Source organism: Procambarus clarkii, chromosome 58, assembly GCF_040958095.1.
Source record: "Procambarus clarkii isolate CNS0578487 chromosome 58, FALCON_Pclarkii_2.0, whole genome shotgun sequence".
NCBI lineage: Eukaryota > Metazoa > Arthropoda > Malacostraca > Decapoda > Cambaridae > Procambarus > Procambarus clarkii.
The window spans coordinates 9,853,756-9,867,487 of NC_091207.1; positions in this window are offsets into that span (position 1 = coordinate 9,853,756).

Genomic DNA, 13,732 nt, shown 5'->3' on the forward strand with positions numbered 1-13,732 from the left:
ATTGTTGCTAGGCAGGGAAGTAAATGAAATGTATGCCAAATTTTTAAAAATATACGAGGAAGGCACACAAACATTCATACCAAAACAGAGATGCAGGACCAGAAAACAGGATTGGTTTGACAGAAATTGTGAGAGGGCAAGAGACCAAAAGACACAAAAATGGAATCGGTATAGGAAGAGGCCAAACCCCCAAACATACCAGCGATACAAAGATGCGAGAAACAATTATACAGCAGTAAGGAGAGAGGCAGAAAGAAATTTTGAAAAAGGGATAGCAGATAAATGTAAAACAGAACCGGGCCTATTCTACAAATTCATAAACAACAAATTGCAGGTAAAGGATAATATCCAGAGGTTGAAAATGGGAAACAGATTCACGGAAAATGAAAGGGAAATGTGTGAAACATTAAATGAAAAGTTCCAAAGTGTGTTTGTACAAAATGAAATCTTCAGAGAACCAGACACAATAAGAATTCCAGAGAACAACATAGAGCGGATAGAGGTGTCTAGAGATGAAGTGGAAAATATGCTAAAGGAGCTCGGGAGGAACAAAGCAGCTGGCCCAGATGGCGTTTCACCATGGGTTCTGAGAGAATGTGCATCTGAGCTCAGCATTCCACTTCACCTGATCTTTCAGGCATCCCTGTGTACAGGAATCGTAGCAGACGTGTGGAAACAGGCTAACATAGTTCCAATCTACAAAAGTGGCAGCAGGGAAGACCCCCTCAATTATAGACCTGTATCATTGACAAGTGTAATAGTGAAAGTATTGGAAAAGCTAATCAAAACTAAATGGGTAGAACACCTGGAGAGAAATGATATAATATCAGACAGACAGTATGGTTTTCGATCAGGAAGATCCTGTGTATCGAATTTACTCAGTTTCTATGATCGGGCCACAGAGATATTACAGGAAAGAGATGGCTGGGTTGACTGCATCTATCTGGACTTAAAAAAGGCTTTCGACAGAGTTCCACATAAGAGGTTGTTCTGGAAACTGGAAAATATTGGAGGGGTGACAGGTAAGCTTCTATCATGGATGAAAAATTTTCTGACTGATAGAAAAATGAGGGCAGTAATCAGAGGCAATGTATCGGAATGGAGAAATGTCACAAGTGGAGTACCACAGGGTTCAGTTCTTGCACCAGTGATGTTTATTGTGTACATAAATGATCTACCAGTTGGTATACAGAATTATATGAACATGTTTGCTGATGATGCTAAGATAATAGGAAGGATAAGAAATTTAGATGATTGTCATGCCCTTCAAGAAGACCTGGACAAAATAAGTATATGGAGCACCACTTGGCAAATGGAATTTAATGTTAATAAATGTCATGTTATGGAATGTGGAATAGGAGAACATAGACCCCACACAACCTATATATTATGTGAGAAATCTTTAAAGAATTCTGATAAAGAAAGAGATCTAGGAGTGGTTCTAGATAGAAAACTATCACCTGAGGACCACATTAAGAATATTGTGCAAGGAGCCTATGCAATGCTTTCTAACTTCAGAATTGCATTTAAATACATGGATGGCGATATACTAAAGAAATTGTTCATGACTTTTGTTAGGCCAAAGCTAGAATATGCAGCTGTTGTGTGGTGCCCATATCTTAAGAAGCACATCAACAAACTGGAAAAGGTGCAAAGACATGCTACTAAGTGGCTCCCAGAACTGAAGGGCAAGAGCTACGAGGAGAGGTTAGAAGCATTAAATATGCCAAAACTAGAAGACAGAAGAAAAAGAGGTGATATGATCACTACGTACAAAATAGTAACAGGAATTGATAAAATCGACAGGGAAGACCTTCCTGAGACCTGGAACTTCAAGAACAAGAGGCCATAGATTTAAACTAGCTAAACACAGATGCCGAAGAAATATAAGAAAATTCACCTTCGCAAATAGAGTGGTAGACGGTTGGAACAAGTTAAGTGAGAAGGTGGTGGAGGCCAAGACCGTCAGTAGTTTCAAAGCGTTATATGACAAAGAGTGCTGGGAAGACGGGACACCACGAGCGTAGCTCTCATCCTGTAACTACACTTAGGTAATTACACTTAGGTAATTACCTGTTGATTGACGGTTGAGAGGCGGGACCAAAGAGCCAGAGCTCAACCCCCGCAAGCACAACTAGGTGAGTACAACTAGGTGAGTACACACACACACACATAGAGGTGTCTAAAGACGAAGATATAAATGCTCTTGGAGCTAAGTAAGAACAAATTTGTTGACCCAGATTGAGTTTCACCATGGGTTCTGAAAGAATGTGCACCTGAGCTCGGCATACAACTTCAGCTGATTTTTCAGACATCCCTGTATTCACCTATTTATATACACCTATTTGTGCTTGCGGGGGTTGAGCTCTGCTCTTTCAGCCCGCCTCTCAACTGTCAATCAATTGTTACTATTATTTTTCTTTTTTCTTCCCACACATACACACACACACACACTCAAGAAGCAGCTTGTAACTATTGTCTAACTCCCAGGTACCTATTTACTGCTAGGTAACAAGGGAATCAGGGTGAAAGAAACTCTGCCCATTTTGTTTCTCGCCGGCATCGGGAATCGAACCCGGGAAATAGGTTTACGTGTCCTGCGTGCTATCCACACAGCCACCGGCGCCCCAAAGCAACTCCTGTGTACAGGAGTCATAGCAGATGTGTGGAAAAAGGCTAACATAGTTCCAATCAACAAAAGTGGCAGCAGGGAAGACCCTCTCAATTATAGACCTGTATCATTGACTAGTGTAATAGTCAAAATATTGGAAAAAATAATTAAAACTAAATAGGTAGAACACCTGGAGAGAAACGATATAATATCAGACAGACAGTATGGTTTTCAATCTAGAAGATCCTGTGTATTGAATTTACTCAGTTTCTATGATCGAGCCACAGAGATTTTACAGGAAAGAGACGGTTGGGTTGACTGCATCTATCTGGACCTAAAAAAGGTTTTCGACAGAGTTCCACATAAGAGGTTGTTCTGGAAACTGGAACATATTGGAGGGGTGACAGGTAAGGTTCTAACATGCATGAAAAATTTTCTGATAGAAAAATGAGGGCCGTAATCAGAGGCAATGTATCGGACTGAAGGAATGTCACAAGTGGAGTACCACTGGGTTCAGTTCTTGCACCAGTGATGTTCATTGTCTACATAAATGATCTGCCAGATGGAATACAGAATTATATAAACATGTTTGCTGATGATGCTAAGATAATAGGAAGGATAAGAAACTTAGATGATTGTCATGCCCTTCAAGAAGACCTGGACAAAATAAGTATATGGAGCACCACTTGGCAAATGGAACTTAATGTGAATAAATGCCATGTTATGGAATGTGGAATAGGAGAACATAGTCCCCCACACAACCTATAAATTAATGGAAAATCTTTAAAGACTTCTGATAAAGAAGGATATCTATGGGTGGTTCTAGAGAGAAAACTATCACCTGAGGACCACATATAGAACGTTTTGCGAGGAGTCTATGCTATGCCTTCTAACTTCAGAATTGCTTTTAAATATATGGATGGCGAAATACTAAAGAAATTGTTCACGACTTTTGTTAGGCCAAAGCTAGAATATGCAGTGGTTGTGTGGTGCCCATATCTTAAGAAGCACATCAACAAACTGGAAAAGGTGCAAAGACATGCTACTAAGTGGCTCCCAGAACTGAAGGGCAAGAGCTATGAGGAGAGGTTAGAGGCATTAAATATGCCAAAACTAGAAGATAGAAAAAAATAGGTGATATGATCACTACGTACAAAATAGTAACCGGAATTGATAAAATTCATAGGGAAGATTTCCTGAGACCTGGAACTTCAAGAACAAGAGGTCATGGATTTAAACTAACTAAACAAAGATGCCGAAGAAATATAAGAAAATTCACTTTCACAAACGGAGTGGTAGACGGTTGGAATAAGTTAGGTGAGAAGGTGGTGGAGGCCAAAACCGTCAGTAGTTTCAAAGCGTTATATGACAAAGAGTGCTGGGAAGACGGGACACCACAAGCGTAGCTCTCATCCTGTAACTACACTTAGGTAATTACACACACATAAATGGTTGGGTGTGTTTTCTATCACCTAATGCCTCTGTTCGTGAATAATGCCATTTTGCCCACCCTACCCATCAACATTGGTGTTCCACAGGGCAGCATACTTGGCCCTCTCCTCTTTCTCATCTACATTAATGATCTTCCAAATGCCTCTCAACACCTTAAACCAATTTTATTTGCTGATGACACAACCTTCATTTTCTCCAGTCCTGACCCCCTTGCTCTATGTGTCACAGTGAATACTGAACTAAATAAATTCCATCTTTGGCAAACTGCTAACAAACTCACCCTTAACATTGACAAAACCTTCTTTATTTTGTTTGGTAATAAATCCTCAGATCAAATTAATTAGGAATGAACAATATCCACATTAGTAACAAAATAGATGGTAAATTCCTTGGTGTCCACATCGATAACAAGCTGAATATCCAAGGACACATTCTAAATATAGCAAAAATAGGTTCTAAAATTGTTGGCATTCTCTCTAAGATCAGATAATTATGTACCTCACCATGCCCTGGTGATGCTCTATTACTCTCTCATCTATCCTTATCTCAATTACAGTATTTGTACTTGGGGTTCTACTACCCAAAATCATCTACGTCCTCTAGTTACTCAACACAAAGCTGCTATTAGAACAATATCTAACTCTGGTCCCAAACAGCACTTGATACTCTTACTTAAATCTTTGAATATGTTTGATATTAAATCACTGCTCATCCTCTCAAGTGTACTCTATATATATATATTTAAAACTCTGAACTGTAATGCCAATACTGACCTTAAATGCTTCCTAGAAGGCTGTAACAGAACCCATGGGCACCACACAAGAAACAAATACCTATCTGATATTCCAAGAGTGCACCTTAACCAAACTAGATATGCTCTACAAATCAAGGGACCCAGAATGTGGAATGACCTTCCCCAATCATGGCAAAGGCTGTCCCTCTCTCAACCTGTTTAAGATAAAAACTAAGTACTACCTAATAAACTCCATATAATCACCTTACCCCCTAAATGTCAACCCATGTCTTGCTATTTTCAAACAATACTGTTTGTTGACCAACTTCTATAATTGCTGATTTCTGCCATGTTTTTGCGCGTCCTTATTTTTTTTTCCTTTTTCAACACAATTTATACTTTAATCTCAATTAGTATTAAGTTTTAGTCTAAGTGTTTTTTCCCCACACTTTGCCCGAAACGCTGTGCGTATTAGTGGCTTTAGGTATTGTATGTACTAGCGCAATCTATAAATCCAATATTATGTCTGTAACTCATCTATGTACTGTATGTACTTTTACCTGAATAAACATTTGAATTTTGAATTTGAATTTTGTTCACCTAGCAGTAAATAGGTATCCAGGAGTTAGTCAGTTTGATGTGGGGTTGCATCCTGGGGAGGATCAGTAATTCTACTCCGGGGGATACTTTGCCATTAGCCTAACATGTATATATACACTGGCTGCCTATCCCCTGACAATGAATTAAATTAAGAAGACTGTGGTGATACAAATTTGTCACTGTCAAACTTCCCTTCCTACTTGTCATAGGCAGGAGGGTAAGTGTGTACTTGTGTTCAAGTGTGAGTGGAGTGAATGTGGAGAGATGCGAGTGCACGTGGAAGGATGCAGGTGCACATGGATGGATGCAGGGGCACATGGAGGAAGGCGAGTGCATGTGGGGGGATGTATTAATGGTTGTCAGTTGTGGTTGTAGCTTTCTTGATAGTGGGAAGGGAAGCAGTACAAATACCTGGGCCTTTTTCTTCCTTACTATTGAAAAATACAGTATAATCTACTGAGCCACATAACAGCTATGGTGAGAGTGTGTGTGCAGGATGAAGGCTCGTGCTGATCTGCTTATGGAGTGAGGTCCTCGGCTGCACCTCGGATGAGCATGCTATAAGTACCATGTTCTGAGATGTGCTGAGTAGGCATAGCAAGAGCACAGCAAGATGGCACCCACTATCCCAGTGGTGTCCAACACCGCTCGGCACACTATCATCAGTGTCTTCAACGATCTGCTTGACAAACTTCTTGGTTGTGTACCTAACATTTATGCACAGTTTTATCAATACTGGCCATAAACAAGCTTTGAGATGTCCAAAGCCAGCGATGAAATTGCGGTAGAATCCTGCTAGGCCTATGAACTTTTGTACAGCTTCAACATTATGAGGGGCAGGATGGTTCTTCACAGCGTCTATCTTTGAGTCAAGAGTGGTGATGTCTTGTGGGGTGATATTATGGCCTAGAAACTTTATCTCAAATTTTTTCATGAAGGTACATTTTCTAAGTTAGATTTTCAGATTAGCTTCAGATAGTTTCTGAAGGACACTTTTAAAACTTTGAAGGTGGGATGGTACATCCTTGGACATGATTATGAGGTCATCGAGGTAAACCATGAGGGTATTATCTATCATTCATCGGAACTAGTTTGTCATAAGCCTAGAGAAGGTAACAGGGTTGCTGTGTAAGCGAAAAGGCATGCAGGTGTACTGGTAATTGGTCATTAGGGACCGAAAGCGCTGTCTGTTTTCAGCTTTCTGTGTCAAATGGTATTTGCCAAAATCCTTGCATTAGATAAAGTGTAGAAAAAACTAATTTGGGCCTATGTTCTGCAATAAGTCAGTGAGCATAGGAAGTGGAAATCTATCGGGTATCATCACTTGGTTAAGTTTTCTGAAATCAAGAATGGGATGCCAAGAACCATCCTTCTTAGGTACTAAGATCAATGGAGCATTCCATGGAGAGGTGCGTTCTTCAGTAACACCTCCGTGTAACATCTCGTCAATAAGTTAGTCTGCAACAGCTCGTTGAGATTGAGGTTATCTGTATGAAGGTACATAAATTAGTCAAGTATCTGGTTCAAGAGGGATTTTGTGAGGGATGAGGTGTGTCAGTCCAAGTTGTTTTCCTGTCAGTGTAACAGCAGTACGATGTTTGTTAAGGATGGTCAGCAACTGAGCTTGGGTGTCTGGGAAGTCAGTGGGACTAAGATGCTCAGGTGAGACCCCTAACTTACCTTGATTTGTCATATGAGAAAGTGCATGTACTATTTGTTCAGTAGAGGCCTCATCCACTACTCACACTGGTAACAAATAATGGGTGAAGTCTACAACATTTGTGCCTGATTTGTGGTGAATGTTAGCCTTGGTGACACTGGCAACATAAACAACAGTAGTGTCATTTTGTGTCTGATATAAGGATGGTTCTATGTAGGTACCTTTTATTTGACATGTGTCACTGTCTGGTATTACATGATCTAGGTCAGGTACACCAAGAATTTTGACCTTTGTTAGTGTGTGAGAATGTAGCACAGTGTCTTAGTGTATGATACCTCTGACTTGATTGATGTTAGACTCTAGATAAGGTAATGAACAATTGCTGGGGCCCCTTGCAAAGATTCATTGACCTCATTGACCTGTGAGACTGTGTGATTGCGTGATGGATTGGTTTCAGTAAGTGATTGAGTGGCAACCAATTGTTATTTCCCAACGGTAAGCATCGATTGTAATTTGGTAGTCTCTCATAGTGTTCAGTTCTAGTAAGATGTCGCCTGGAAACCGAATATTATCTACTATGAAATATGTCATGGCAAGTGATCTGTCATCAACTATCAACTCTGTCTGCTTCACCCAACACTGCAGTCATTCCTCCAGAAACTCCACTAAAGTTGGGGACAGATGGCAGAGGTACGACAAGTTTGTTGTGTTTGTCATACAATGTGGCTTGTTTGATGATGTGACTCTAGCTCCTGTGTCTAGGAAAATTTTAACTTGTCGACCTTTCAGAGCGGCTGAAATCAGAGGTCCTTCTGTGTCTTTGTTATGTTTATTATTACGAGATTAGTGTGGTCGACACGGTGTCCGGAGCACATGACTGTGTGTACTGTCAGCGTATAGGCAGTGTATGATATCTTCCTCTGTTAATACATTAAACCTGTTATGTGGAGGGATGTGAGTTCATGTGGAGGGATGTGAGTTCATGTGGAAGGATGTGAGTTCATGTGGAGGGATGTGAGTTCATGTGGAGGGATGCGAGTGCATGTGGAGGGATGCAGGTGCACATGAAGGGATGCAAATGCATGTGAAGGGATGCGAATGCATGTGTGTTGGGTAGGAGTGCATGTGAGTAGGTTAGGAGTATGGGACTGCAGTGGTGTCCAACTGTTTAGTTGACCAGACCACAATCATTAGGGAGAGAGGGGTTTGGAAAATCTCATTCTCAGGACTGCCTCTTGGCAGCTTGGCCTGGCTCGGCATCATGCCTGGAAGCAATGGCCATCTTCTCCCTATATGACAATACACAAGACTTCAGTAATCTTCACTGAAATGGACCACATATTTGATTTTTCTTTTAGATGGTGTTGTCTGGTGTGTTAAAAGGGGCTTGCGTGAACATTACGAACAGTAGATTAAAAACTTGCACTTATATATTAGTGTATTTTATATAACAATTTACACAAAGTCTTTTGCACTCTCCTGAGTGCTTAATCAAGGTCAGAGTATATGGTTGGGCTGAGACTTACATCTCAACAGCTAATACGGATGCTACCCAGGATCCAGTCCTCTTATCCTCGACCTTCGGATCAAGTCACTTCTATTAAAACTGCCGATGTACCTGCGGAGATGTCTTCTATGGCATTATGGTCAGTTCTCATTTTTGTCATCCTGATATTTTGAGAACTAGAGTTGTTATTGATAAAGGTATCTGCCTGGATGCTATCCTTTGCAATTCCCTCAGTACCCAAAGGAGAACAGCTATTTGGAATACAGTACTTACATTCATCCATTTATACATTTCTCATTTAGATCTATTTTTAATTCACTTAGAATAATTTTCTTGTAAATCTGTCCTCGGAATTAACATTTCAGTTACCAGTGGAGGTACAGTATTCAGATTATTAATTAGAACCCTTCTGCTACCCTTTTAGATATAATATTATTACTTTAAAGATTATTTCACATTTTTTAAATCAAAGATTTATTACAGAAATCTTAATTTCTATAATAAAATTATAGAAATGATCTATAAAAGTAATAATATTAGAACTAGAAGGGAAGTACAAGGGGGTTCTAATTAATACTGTGAATACTTTCACTGGTAACAAAAGCTTTACTTTCGAGGATAGATTTACAAGAAAAATTATTTTAAGTGAATTAAAGCTAATCTAAATAAACGGATGAATGTAAGTATTCCCAATAATCGTTCTCTCTTGAGTATGGAGGGAGTTACGAGGGATAGAACCTAACCAGATACCTTTAATAATAACAACTCTAGTTCTCAGAAAATCAGGATGACAGAAAGGACACCTGACTATTATTCCATAGAAGACATCTCCCGCAGGTATACCGGCACTCGGGAATAGAGGTGACCTAGTCAGAAGGTCAAGAAGGATAAGAGGATTGAACCCAGGATAGCAGCCTCGTTAAACGTTGAGATGTCGGTCTCGTCCTAATCACACACTCAAGACCTTGATAAAGCACTCAGGAGAGTGCGACAGACTTGGTGTAAATCTTTACATAAAATTCACAAATACATAAGTGTGGGTTTTTATCCAACGTTATTATGTCTGTGAGAAGACATTACCATTACAGTACTTATTAAGAACAATGATACCAGGAAATTTGAAGTGTTAGAGAATAGCAGAAGATAACCAGATTATAAAAAAATCTTATAAACAAATATCTTTAGTCATATTCATACAAATTTTGATATTATAAATCTGCAAGTGTTAAATTATATAGTTTTAAAGCGCAGCCTTTTCATAACCAATTATTTGTAATAATTTTTTTATGTTTGTTACTAAATCAGTGTCTGAGTTAAGATGTTTGTGTATGTATTCACAGTACACAATAAATATTACATTATATAATTGGTTTCATTTATAATGCAACACAACTACTCAAAGAATTAGAGAGATTTTTGAGATGAAAATGCACGTACATTACAACCCGTTCTCTTAAAAATAACGTCACTTTTGGCTCGTATGCGCGCTATGGCCAAATTTGGACGTAATTTGAAGTGAAATCAACTCACAAAAGTGACGTACTGTTCCATTTTCTATTTGAGTCGTCTGGCGTACGCGCAGAGCTTATAAGAGGACACTTTAAATTAACGTTTTTCATAACGTTTTGAAACTTTATGAGAATTTCCTGCCTACCTATCCTATCAGAGGACCCTTAACTTACTGTTGTTGAAAAAAAAAATGCCAAATTTATTTTCATTTTTTTTTCATTTTCAAATTACGTCCAAATTCAGCCATACGGGTAAACGGCCAAAAGCGACGTTCTTTTTAAGAGGACAGGTTGCATTACTACCCATTTGGGGCTATCTAGAATTAATTTTAAGTTTCCAAAGCTAGATTAGAGAACTAGTGAGGTAGAACTCTAAGACATATTAAAGCAGAAATATATAACAACATGTATAATAATTCCTTATGATCATGGAAAAAAAAAAAAGATAATTTTTTCTTTTACCTGATTTACCCGAGGGCCACTAATCCTTGTGGCCTCGACGAGGACAGTAAGCCGGGGGCTTGTCGCTACTATATCTTATTTGGAAACAAATCAACAAATGCAATTCAGCTTCAGATAATTAAACAAAACGTGTCTGGAAGTTAAGGACAGTAGTTTAAATAGGGAACGCATACCAACGAATAACGTTAGTATCTATATAACAAAATTATTGAAATTGAAATTGAAATAAGTTTATTGAGGTAAAATACACACAAAGGGATGAGGTAGCTCAAGCTATTCTCACCCCGTTCAGTACAACGTGTTAATACATACATAGACACACATCACAAATAAACATATTACCAAACATTCTGAGAGATAAACATATACATTTCCTACTTCACAAGTAGTATGTTATCAGACGTACACACAAATACTTTTATGACCTAGGTGTACTGTATAGACAATTTGCAAGACACCTGCAGATAATTCAACAAAATATTACAATCTTTTTTTTTTTTTTTTTTTGAGATATATACAAGAGTTGTTACATTCTTGTACAGCCACTAGTACGCGTAGCGTTTCGGACAGGTCCCTGGAATACGATCCCCTGCCGCGAAGAATCGTTGAATCTTGGTGCAAAAACAAAATTATTGTCCTGTGGAGTTGATTTAACTTCCAGACACGTTTTGTTTAATAAATATTAAATATTTAGTGGCTGTGTATGGAAGATATTAGTATAAATACACATTCTACTTGTTAATATCACCAATTAAATTTGCGACAATTTGAGCCATGAAGTGCGACGACTGTGTACAGGAGCCTGACATGGCAGCAAACGCTCCAGGCGACCATATATCTTGGATAAGTCGCTCCACAAAATTGTCGCTTGGACCCTCGACTTCCTATGGCGTCACCTCTCACATATTTACGTCTTATTTCGTTATAAAATTAGATTATTTCAGAGTAAAAATATTTTTGATCATGTTCTACGTGTAGCACCAACATTATAGTAAGTAAATATATCATATTTCTTCATTACTTACGTAATGCTAGGAGGATTTGGGTAGATTAAGGTGGATTTGGGTAGATTTGTGTAATTCTATGGACCCGCCATGCGTGTTAGTGGCTTTACAAGAATGTTAATTCAACTTAATAATCACTTTCTCGCTCTTGGCAAACCAAAAAAAAACTTGCCCCAAGTGAGCACGGCGTTACGGGCCATCGAGCGGCAACACTAAAAAGTGTATACTCTTTTTACTGTCCTGACCTTAATTTTCGATGTACGTATTTTATTTTTGTACCAATGTTGTTGTGTTGATTTAGGGGCGACGACGAATAGAATGTTCTAGAAGAACCTATGTATAAAATGTCACACAAGGATGCGTTAGACCGGCACCAAATAAAAAACTACGTCGATTACACTCGTCGTGTCAACAATACAATGGTCTTACCACGATGATGCAATGCAATGCCGTTCTCCCAAATTGGCTAAGCGGCTATTAGAGAAAACGAATATTTCATGGCAAACATGTTTATACTATCCCCAAGTTCACTATACTATCCCCAAGTCGTTTGGATAAGAATTGGCTTTTATAGAGATATTTTTTCAAATGCCAGAGAAAAAATATGTCGCGCTCAAGCGACATATGAATGCGAAAGTGTTAATTTCTATATTCCCTGTTAACCCCCAATGTAATTTCTTGTATATAAATAAATAAATACACAATGATGAAACAAGGATTACTAGGTTCTTGTTGATAGTAGGAGCAGTTAGCATGAAGGGTTTGTCCTCCCGATGACTGCACCAGTACACGTGTTGGTAGAGGCGTGCATGTTGAGGAGGATAACAGTTTCAAAAGTGCTTGTTGCGTTGTGGTGTAGGTGGAGGAGTGGCGACTAGAACAGAGGTGTGTGTTAGAGGGAGACTTGCCGCACCGTAGGGCGGTGTGTTGTGTTTATGGCGTCAGCTGATCCTTGGTACTGCCACGAGGCAGTTGTTGTCTGTGTTTAGCTGTTGGTGGCGCCAGGTATACATGTGACCCAGTTTGTTGGTCGACTGGAGATATTTAGCCAGGGGCTTTGACTATTTTGGTATTTTTCTTGTAACGAGTGGTCACCGCCTCCTAATATATGCTCGATGGTGAAGGGTATTTTAAGTGAGGTAAGTACTTGTTTGAGATTTACTCTGGCACTATAATGTCGGAAGCAGTGCAGGAGATAGTGTTCGACTGTTTCAGGCACCTGACAGTGGATGCAGAGTTCGTTGATGTCTGTTCTGTACTTAGAGCTGTGTGCTGCTAGTTTGGTATGTCCCAGCCTTAATCTGGGCATAGTTATATCAATTTCTCTGCTTTTATAACTGACATGTTTCCAAGTTTCCCATTTCTTTTTAATGGACCCAGAGTATAAGGGTGAGCATGACGTTTTCCATTTCGTCGCAAAATCTTGGGTGATGGCATTTTTGAAGGTTCCTTTACGTGCAACATGAGGTATTGGATGACGGCTAATGTGAGGTGTGTTGTGCATTGCTTTGGCTAGTTGATCTACTAGTTCATTATGGTGAATACCACAATGCGCTGGGACCCATTGGATTGAGGTATCATAACCAGTCTCCGTGGTGTAGTGGTAAGACACTCGCCTGGCGTTCCGCGAGCGCTATGTCATGGGTTCGTATCCTGGCCGGGGAGGATTTACTGGGCGCAATTCCTTAACTGTAGCCTCTGTTTAACGCAACAGTAAAATGTGTACTTGGATGAAAAAACGATTCTTCGCGGCGGGGATCGTATTCCAGGGACCTGCCCGAAACGCTACGCGTACTAGTGGCTGTACAAGAATGTAACAAACTCTTGTATATATCTCATAACCGTTTAATCGATGTTCATGAAGAAGTTGAAGACATGGGTAAACAAACTCCTTGCACGTTGTTGAAGAGTACGTAATGGCTTGAATCGCACTCTTGGAGTCACTGCAGATTGTATATGTAACGGTTCTATTGTTACGTAAAGTATGGTGACAAATAAACACAGACACTAAGATACTATATATATATTTGGTCGAATATACAGAAGTACACAGGTGATACGTTGGTGTGAGTTGAGCGCACTGAGCGTTGGTACAGTATCTCGCAAGTGTCTGCTCTAGACCACACTTGAAAGTAGACTCTGGTTAATGTTTGCTATCCTGCTGCTTATATGCCCAGGCAACTCCTCACCGTATT